This window comes from Oryza glaberrima, chromosome 5 (assembly GCF_000147395.1).
Source record: "Oryza glaberrima chromosome 5, OglaRS2, whole genome shotgun sequence".
Lineage (NCBI taxonomy): Eukaryota > Viridiplantae > Streptophyta > Magnoliopsida > Poales > Poaceae > Oryza > Oryza glaberrima.
In genome coordinates this window covers 9054829-9063386 of record NC_068330.1, presented here as the reverse complement: position 1 = coordinate 9063386, position 8558 = coordinate 9054829, and the positions used below count along the sequence as shown (strand labels likewise).

The 8558-nt window shown below is 42.0% G+C and overlaps 1 long non-coding RNA gene across 2 annotated transcripts; it reads left to right on the top strand.

The window, feature by feature from the left end:
* The first annotated feature begins 3325 nt into the window (after positions 1-3325).
* LOC127773183 (uncharacterized) lies at positions 3326-6405 on the top strand. Of its 2 annotated transcripts, none has more exons than XR_008017531.1 (3): positions 3326-3904; positions 4237-5892; positions 6063-6405. It is a non-coding gene; the product is annotated as an uncharacterized LOC127773183 (long non-coding RNA). The 2 variants fall into 2 exon arrangements; XR_008017532.1 differs by having other exon boundaries at positions 3326-3914.
* The last annotated feature ends 2153 nt before the right edge of the window (positions 6406-8558 follow it).

Here is an 8558-nt window from a genome sequence, read left to right as displayed (position 1 = left end):
CCTAGATTATAGGGCCAAGAGTACGGGGATTCCTAATGGGTGCGTGCGCGCCAGCAGGCTAACTGGCACAGCCACGCATGCGCCCTCTCTCGGCCTCTCCGCTAATAACGATAATTAGCATTGATGACATTAATTAGCATTAATGATAATGGCTAGTATTAGTTTTTAGAAAAATAATACATAAATAGAATTTTTAACTCACATTTGGAAAACTTTCAATTCAGATTTGAAACTTTCAACCTAGATTTAAAATCTTTCACTCCAGATTTGAAAACTTTCAACCCAGATTTGAAAACTTTCAACCTAGATTTAAAATCTTTCAACCCAGATTTAAAAACTTTCAACTCAGATTTGAAAATTTTTGACTCAAATTTGAAAATTTTCAACTCGATATTTGAAAACTTTCAAGTCAAAGTTTGAAAACATTCAACTCGGATTTAAAAACTTTTAACTAGATATTTGAAAACTTTCAATTCAAGGTTTGAAAACATTCAACTTAGATTTAAAAACTTTCATCTGAAAATTTAAAACATTTAACTCAAATTTGAAAACTTTCATCTCAAAATTCAAAAATTCAACTCAAATCTTAAAAAATTCAACTCAAATTCAAAACTTTCAACTAGAATTGAAGATGAAAGATTCAACTTCTAAAATAAAAAAAACACAAAAAATATGGCAAAAAGAAACGGAAAAAATGCGGACGTAAAGAAACGGCGCTCGGTAGCTTGCGGGAAAAAAAGAAAAAGAAAGAAACGGGAAAAATGCGGACGTAAAGAAACGGTGAGCGGTAGCTTGCGAAAAAAAAAAGAAAAAAGGAACGCGCACGCGCGTGTGTGGGCCTCATGGGCCTAAAACGCGCGCGGGCAACACGCCCGCGCGTATTAGCTGTCGCACAAGAGTACATCAGTACACGGCTGGCAACTGCGCATTGTTGGGACCTACTCCCTCCGTCCCAAAAAACTTAACTTCTGAAGTTTAAATTTTGTCCCCATAAAAACCAACTTTTACCATTCTACCTACTCTTAGCACATAAAACGAGAAAGTTTTATCCCTTAAATACCCTTTACCTACCTATCACTATTACTACTTTCTACAATAATGAGGTGCATTTTGGTCATCTTTATTCCTCACTAAATTTGCATTGGGATGCTAGGAATGCTCTTTTTTGGGACGGAGGGAGTATCTTTCTTAATGCCATTTACCGAGCAATGACAAGCGGGCCCCACATCCAGCCAGGCATGGTAATCCATGCTCAACGCGCGCATGCATGGATGGAGTGGGGATGCGGGGTGGGCTACTGCCGCACCATTGTCCTACTGATTTGAACATTATAGTGGCACTATCTGGTGAAGTTTTTTGGGACTCCTCACTTCTAGGTATGATGACATGTATTCTCTTCTTATGAATTGAAACTTCTAGAAATAGAAGCAATGCTTTCAAGCAATGTAAGTTTAATCTATCCCCGCTATGTGCAGAGCATCAGCACCAGGAATACTCGGAATCAGAACCTTAGAAAGACACAACATCTGGCAGGCTTGAAGCCTTTTTTCTCAGTTGAGCAATGAGAAGGTAATAACTTCACAATCACATGTTTATGCATGTTATAGCAGGATACAATATTAATTTTTTATTCTATTGCCAAATCAGAGGAACCCAGAAACCAGGGAAGAGCCCACCGATTTGGAACTTTGGTTCATGACACACACTAAGGATGGGACATGGACAAACCAAGCATCTAAGCATATCTATGTGAGTTCTAACTAATTTTTTTGGAACCTTTACTAATTGATGATGCAAAGAGGAGAATTGCAATTACATATACAATTAACTCCATATGTGCGTTATCAACTTTAGGATACAACAAGCACCAAAAATTCAGAGAGGGAATCAAATGCATCAGATGATAACATCGTTACAAACCTGGAGAGAAACCTAATTTTCCAGAGCGCATACCAGCAAGTCACACAGTCCAAAAAAACTAGGTTGCATGGTAATGGATACATGGCGATGTACCCAAATAGAAGGCAGCTACTGCTTAAGGAGTTCAAGAAACAAACCTATCATGAGCAGCTACTTCATGAGGAGAACATAGCCATTGAGGAATCACTTGGGAAGCTACAAGAAGACATAGCAAGACGAGATGATGAACAGTTGGAGGAAAGGAGAAATATGATGCGTCAACTGGAAGCAGCAAGGGAAGAGCATAGGCTTGCGATGGAAGCGCAAAGGGAAGAACATAGGAGGGAATTGGAAGAACTGAAGAAGGCTAATAAAGAGGCAAGGGATGCTGATAAGCAAGAGCTCCTCTCAATGATCAAAGGAGCACAAGGAAAGGAAAATCTACATCAGGTACTATAAATTTAATGAAATTTCTTAACTTGCTAAATTAAGTTATTCAATGTGTAATTCACTTAACCTCCTATACCGGCCTGCCTTTATCTATCATTAGTGTGGAATTTAGAGTACAGATTAGCATCTCTTATGAAATATCCACATGTAGACAACACAACAATTTAAACTTCCCAAATCCCCTGAGGATTATATTCTAAACCAACTATAATTGCAGCCAAACAATGATGGGAATAATGGGACTGCACAAGAGGCTTCTCCAACAAACATGACTCAACGAGAGGAAGAACAAACTACAAATGATGAACATCCTTTACCTCAGCTAGTTTCTGATTACAAATAAAATGTTTTGCGTGATTGGATACTGCAAATAATGGATGCTAATTGTTTCTCTGCAACTTATTTGTCACATCCTGATTTTCGTCTTAGGATTTATAAATTATTTAATAAATTATTATTAGAATTTATATTAAATGTTCATTAATTTACAAGTGAAGTTAAATGTGGGAAATAAAATTTCCTAAATATAAAGCATGGATGGATTTAATTTTTATTAAATTCTCCAGAGTTAATTATACTCTCTGAAATTTTCTCGGATTTTTCGGAGCTCAATTCCTAATACAAAGAACATTTCAGTAATTATCGACATATTAAATTAATCATTAAATGGTCTGATTATAATTTTGTTAAGTACTTTGAGTGTCCAAGTATTTTCAGGACTTTTCTTGAAATTATTTGAGCATTGGAAGTATTTTTAACAATTCAAAGATCATTTCAGTGATTATTTTAATTGGAAAAAGTTTTTAAATCCTCTCCTAAGCCGTTGGGCTGATTTCAGCCCAACATCTCTCTCCCTCGCGCGCGTGCTGTGCAGCCCAAGTCGGCCCAGCCGAGCTCCTCCTCTTTCTTTCTTTGCTTTGTTTTCAGCCAGCCCAAGAAGAAAAGTCTAATTCGCCTCCCTGCTACAGTGTCGCCTTCAAGCTTGGACAGAGCCCGAGCCAGCCGTCCTGTACCTGTGCAGCCGCCGCTTCCTCCACCAAATCCGCCGCCTCCTGTGCTCCGTTTGTAAAATTAGTTGAGGGAAAATATTCCTCTTATCCTCCTCTATCTCTTCCCCCAAAAATCCGACTTTATCCCTTTGAATTCGACGCGAAATTGGATTCGTTTTCGAGTTTATCTCTCCAACTAACCCTCGGTTTTTCCGGCTCAAATCCTCTCGGTTGGAGTCCGATCTCTTCAATCCAAGCCTATAAATAGCATCCCCTAGTCGCCCTCTTTCGTTTGCCCCATCTCCCGAGCTCTCTCGTGCCCCGTAGTGCCGCCGCCGCGCCACCCAAACCGCCGCCGTCGCCGGCCGGCGAACAGCCGCCTTGCGCCGTCGTTTTAGTCACCGCCGCCTCCTCACGCCGCCGTCGGGTGCGCGTGGAAGAGGGGAAGCTCGGCCGCCCCTGCGCCGTCGCCACCGGTCACCGGAGAGCCGCTGCCGCCGTCCACCGAACCGCCGCCGCCGTCGAACCTCGTCGCCGGTCGTCATCCGTCATCGTTCGTCGCATTGGTTAGTACCGGTGAGATCGCGTTGTTCTCCTCTACGCGTAGGTACCCTCCAAAAGTCCGGCCGAGTCTTCTAGCGCCGGCGAGGTCGTCGCTGATGTCGAGTCGACATTGATGATGTCAACGATGACGTCATTAATCCCTTTTTCATAGTTTTCTCTATTAGATGAAAATCGATTAAACTTCGGAAATTCATAACTAAATCATCGTAACTCGGATTCGAGTGGTTCAAGTTGCTAAATTCATCTAAAATCGAGATCTACATGTTAAAAATATCCACATGTACTGGTTATGCTTGTTTTTTACTGTTTTGTTGATTTTGTTCTTTCGCTTTAGTTTCCGACATTCCGGAGGAGAGCGTTTTCGTTGAGGAAGGTTCGGAAGCGTTTGAAGAAGCTCAAGGCAAGTCACACAGATCCCAAACAACCCTTTGAGCATGTTGAACCCGTTTAAAGCTAATGTTTTATTCCAACTTATGCATTATTTTAGAATGTCATTGGGTGGTGAGCCTTTCCCAATTAATTAATGGCCGAAGATGACTTTATTTTCCTATGGGTTATAATTTGATTAGCTAGAACCTTATATATTGGTTTGGGTTCAGCTAAATGCTATATATATAATTGCTTAGCCATGCTTAGAAACATTAGCACATGATTGGGATAACTAATGTTACACTATCACTTATGGTTATATTTAATGGTAGCTCACGATGGTCAATCGTGATTGGTTAATTAATTATTGCCAATTAAAATTTATCAATGGTGGGTTGTGAGCACATGGTTGTGAAGGTCGTGCTCATGGCAATTAAGGACCGGTTCGCGAGCTACTGTTGTGAGACATTAACCGTGCCAACCACAAGCCAGCGTGGGCAACGGCTTTACCTTTTGTACAACATGGTTCATTACGGGGTGCCAGACTGAGAAGCGGCGAGAAGTCCGTGGAGGTCGCTGGGGAGTCCATGCCTCTGGTTATATTTATAGAGGGGGTGATTATGATCCAAGAGTGGTGTACTGTGGTGAGTTGTGTTGTGCAGGGGTACTGTCACAGCCTCTGTTCGGGTACTTTCCAGTATCACGACGCATGGTAGACATGATGTTGAGGCTGTGTCTTGTGGGTACAGTGGTACACCTCTGGCCAGAGTAAAACTATTCGAATAGCCGTGTCTACGGTTATGGGCGAGTTGAGCAATGTTTTTCGTGATTAGTCTCACACCTCTCACAATAATTATTGATGCTATAATTGGTAATAATTTGTTTAGCTCCTGGTTTGGAGTTAGATCTTTACAGCCGGGTATGGTTGTTCAGAATGGTTGGGCCTGAGCAGCATGAGCGTGTTGTTCAGTGTTGATTAAAATTAATGATTAAAGTACTCTACTGTTTTATTACTCTTAAATGTTTGCTAAATGCTGCTTTTGCAAATGAGCCTATATTATGCCATCATTTGGTATCCTTGTGCACTTGCATATTTGCTGTGTGGCTTGTTGAGTATGTCATATGCTCATTCTTGCAATAATCAATCAACCTCAGTTGAAGAAAAAGGATCCAGAAGGAGAAGACGTTTGGCTTATACCCCAATTGAGTTGCCTGTGGGAGTGGAGCTGAAGCCATCGCTAGACCGTTAATTCCGCTGCTTTTGTTTTTCTTTTCTTTTGTAAGTATGTAACGTTATTATTATGATGGATTTGTATATTAAATTGTCAGTTTGTGTACCTCGGCTGATTCCTGGACGAGGATTTTATGCACAAATTAGTTCGGAAATTACTAGTGAATTTCCGGGCGTAACATTATTGTATCGCAGCATAACCCAGAAAAGAACCTGCAGCATCCTCAACCAGTATCTAACCCACCTTCAGTTGGTACTCGGACTACTAGAAGTAATGTTGTACATAATACAGCGGTGTCTTATATTGGTCCGCATCAGCTGAAGGAACAATTAGCTGCAAGAAAATGATCGTTTGCAAACAAAACGAAGGACCAAGGTGGCAAATCACAGGTTCAATTTTATGAAGCTTCCCCCTACCTCTTGTCAGTTTTTCTGTTTCACATGTCAAAGTGTAGGGTTTTGTTATATGCTCTCAGATTGATCAACCCTCTTGTTGTAGCAAATTCTTAACAAGTTTAATTTCATATGATGCAAATACCAAAGTCATTCTTTCTTTTTAGGACAAAGCTACCTAAGTGGACGGACAATTGATGGGAATGTCAACATGAAGGCAACGAGATGGCTTTGCTTAACTCTAAGCCAGATGAAAGAATTCCGTGCAATTTTATGTAATTAGCTTTGGATATCCTCGCACAATTGTGTTAAAAATATTATGTCTTTGAGTACTGGGTGTGTTCTAGAATTTAGCATTCGATGGTTTCGACAAAAGATATTGTGTTATGGGTGTGAATTGCAATTTGTTTAATTTGGTTGGCCACCAAATTGTGCGTGGAAAATTCATATGCAAGATGTAGCAACTAAATAGAACAATGTGGCAATTGATTGCTTCAATATGCAACTGCATATTAAGGGTGGCAATAGTGTTTCACCCATACCACAACCAAACATTCATTGTGGCAACAGATGCATCATCTTTTCGCAACGCGACGTTTGTCGACGCAATGTTACGGTGGCAATAGCAGTATCCACCTATATCCACAAAAACTGTAATCGTGGCAATAGCAGTACACACCTATGGCCACTAAAACTGTAATCGTGGCAATAGCAGTGCCCATCTATAGCCACTAAAACTTTAATCGTGGCAATAGCAGCACCAACTTATAACAACAAAAAAAATAGTGGTGATAGAAGTGGCCACCTATAGCTACCAAACCAATTAGCGTAGCAAAACCGATGCCCACCTATAGCAACCGAAAAAATTCTAGTGGCAATAGAAGTGCACACTTGTAGCAACAAAACAATTCTAGTGGCAATATAGGTACCCACTTGTAGCAACCAAATATTTTGAGTGGCAATCGGGGGTCCAACTATACTAATGAGACATGTGTAGCGTGGCAATAGTGGGATCTATCTATAGCAACCAAAATTGTGAGCATGGCAATAGAGGTCGACCTATTACCACGTTTGAGGCCCGTTGTAATACACGTTTTGCAAAAGCACTTATTACCACACTTTGTTGCGATGCGACTAGTTCCTACGACAACAGCATCTGACGTTGCAATACGTTCTATTACCGCCAACCCTCCGTTGCATTATCTGTTAATAGCCACGGTTCATTCAGTTGCAAAACAAGTTTTTATTTGCAACGGCAAAGTGATCAAGTGGTAAAAACCCTATTACTACAGAGTTTTGCGCCACGAGCCCTAACGATAAAAATCCATTGCATTTTCTCCTATTGCAACGGTTTTGGGCCTATTGCAACGGTTTTGGGCATATTGCAACGACTTCTAGCTGTTGCATAAGTCCGATTTCCTAGTAGTGTGTGCGGGGTTAGGTGGGCGCTCCCAACGCCCACCTAACTGCATTTAAGGTGGCATGAGCGGGCGCGCCACGCCGCATTAAAAGTCCGCTCATACCGCCGTAAATGCGGCGCATTGTACGCCTGACCGGTCTGTGACCGGCCAAATGATTGATGGGACCGGAGTAGTGCGCCTGCATACTGCTCACTTGTCAGGCGGCGTGCAGCCTGGCCTGATCCGTCACGTCGTGATGATGAGAGGCTTTCATCCCAGCCGAAGTCGATTCATCCACTCTGGTCAAGGCAGGGCTCCCGTTTCCCGGTGCAAACTTGAACTCAGAAGTCTCCATTCATTAAATGAGGACTGGCGCGGGCGTCCCTCATGTCAGCCTATTCGATTTGTTGGGCCCCATGCCACGGCGCCCGTGCGTGTGGTTTCCATGTCAAGCGATAAGACATGCATTTAATGTAGAGAATATCCTTCCTCATTCCTGGGTAGACTTCTAGGTCCATATGGCAGCCCCTTGAGAAATAAAAGGAGGTCTAGGCCTAGTAAGGAGGGGGGAGATCGGCTCTATGGCTAGCTCACGCTTGGGTCTTAGAGATTCAAGTGCCTATATTCCACACTCGATCAACCAACCACAGGACTAGGGTCTTACGCTTCTCAGCGGCCCAAACCTGTACAAACCCCTTTTGTCTCATCGTTCTTGAGGGGCCCGACCCCCTCTACGTCACACCTTCCACCGTGTCCTCGATTCTCACCGGCTGCCCCCAGCCGAACTAACAAGGGTGGCCTCACTGTCCCTCGCTTGAGGAGTTTACCCTCCGACAAATCCCTTATATTATGGGATGGAGGGAGTACTTGCCTTGTGAATGTTGCGATCTCTATTCCAATATGTTAAAAAAATATTACATTTATCTCCTTACATCTCTCGTAGCATTTTCAGATATGGATTTTTTGGATCACATAATTAGGTTGTTGCACATGTTGCAGTTGGTCAATAAACACTTAGAAAAATGACTTTTACAGGTGGCTAAAACAAGTTTTCGCATGTGGCTAAACACTTCGCCTGTATGCTAAGGCCTGTGAAAATCATCGGTTTTCGCAGGCAGAGCCTCCACCCACATGCGAAAATCAATTTTTCGCAAATGGGCATCCTAAGAGCCCTAGGGAAAATTCACTTTCCGCAGGCGGCAGCCTAACACTCACCTAAAAAAGTATTTTGGGCCCAAAAAAGAAAAAAAAATCAATTTTAAC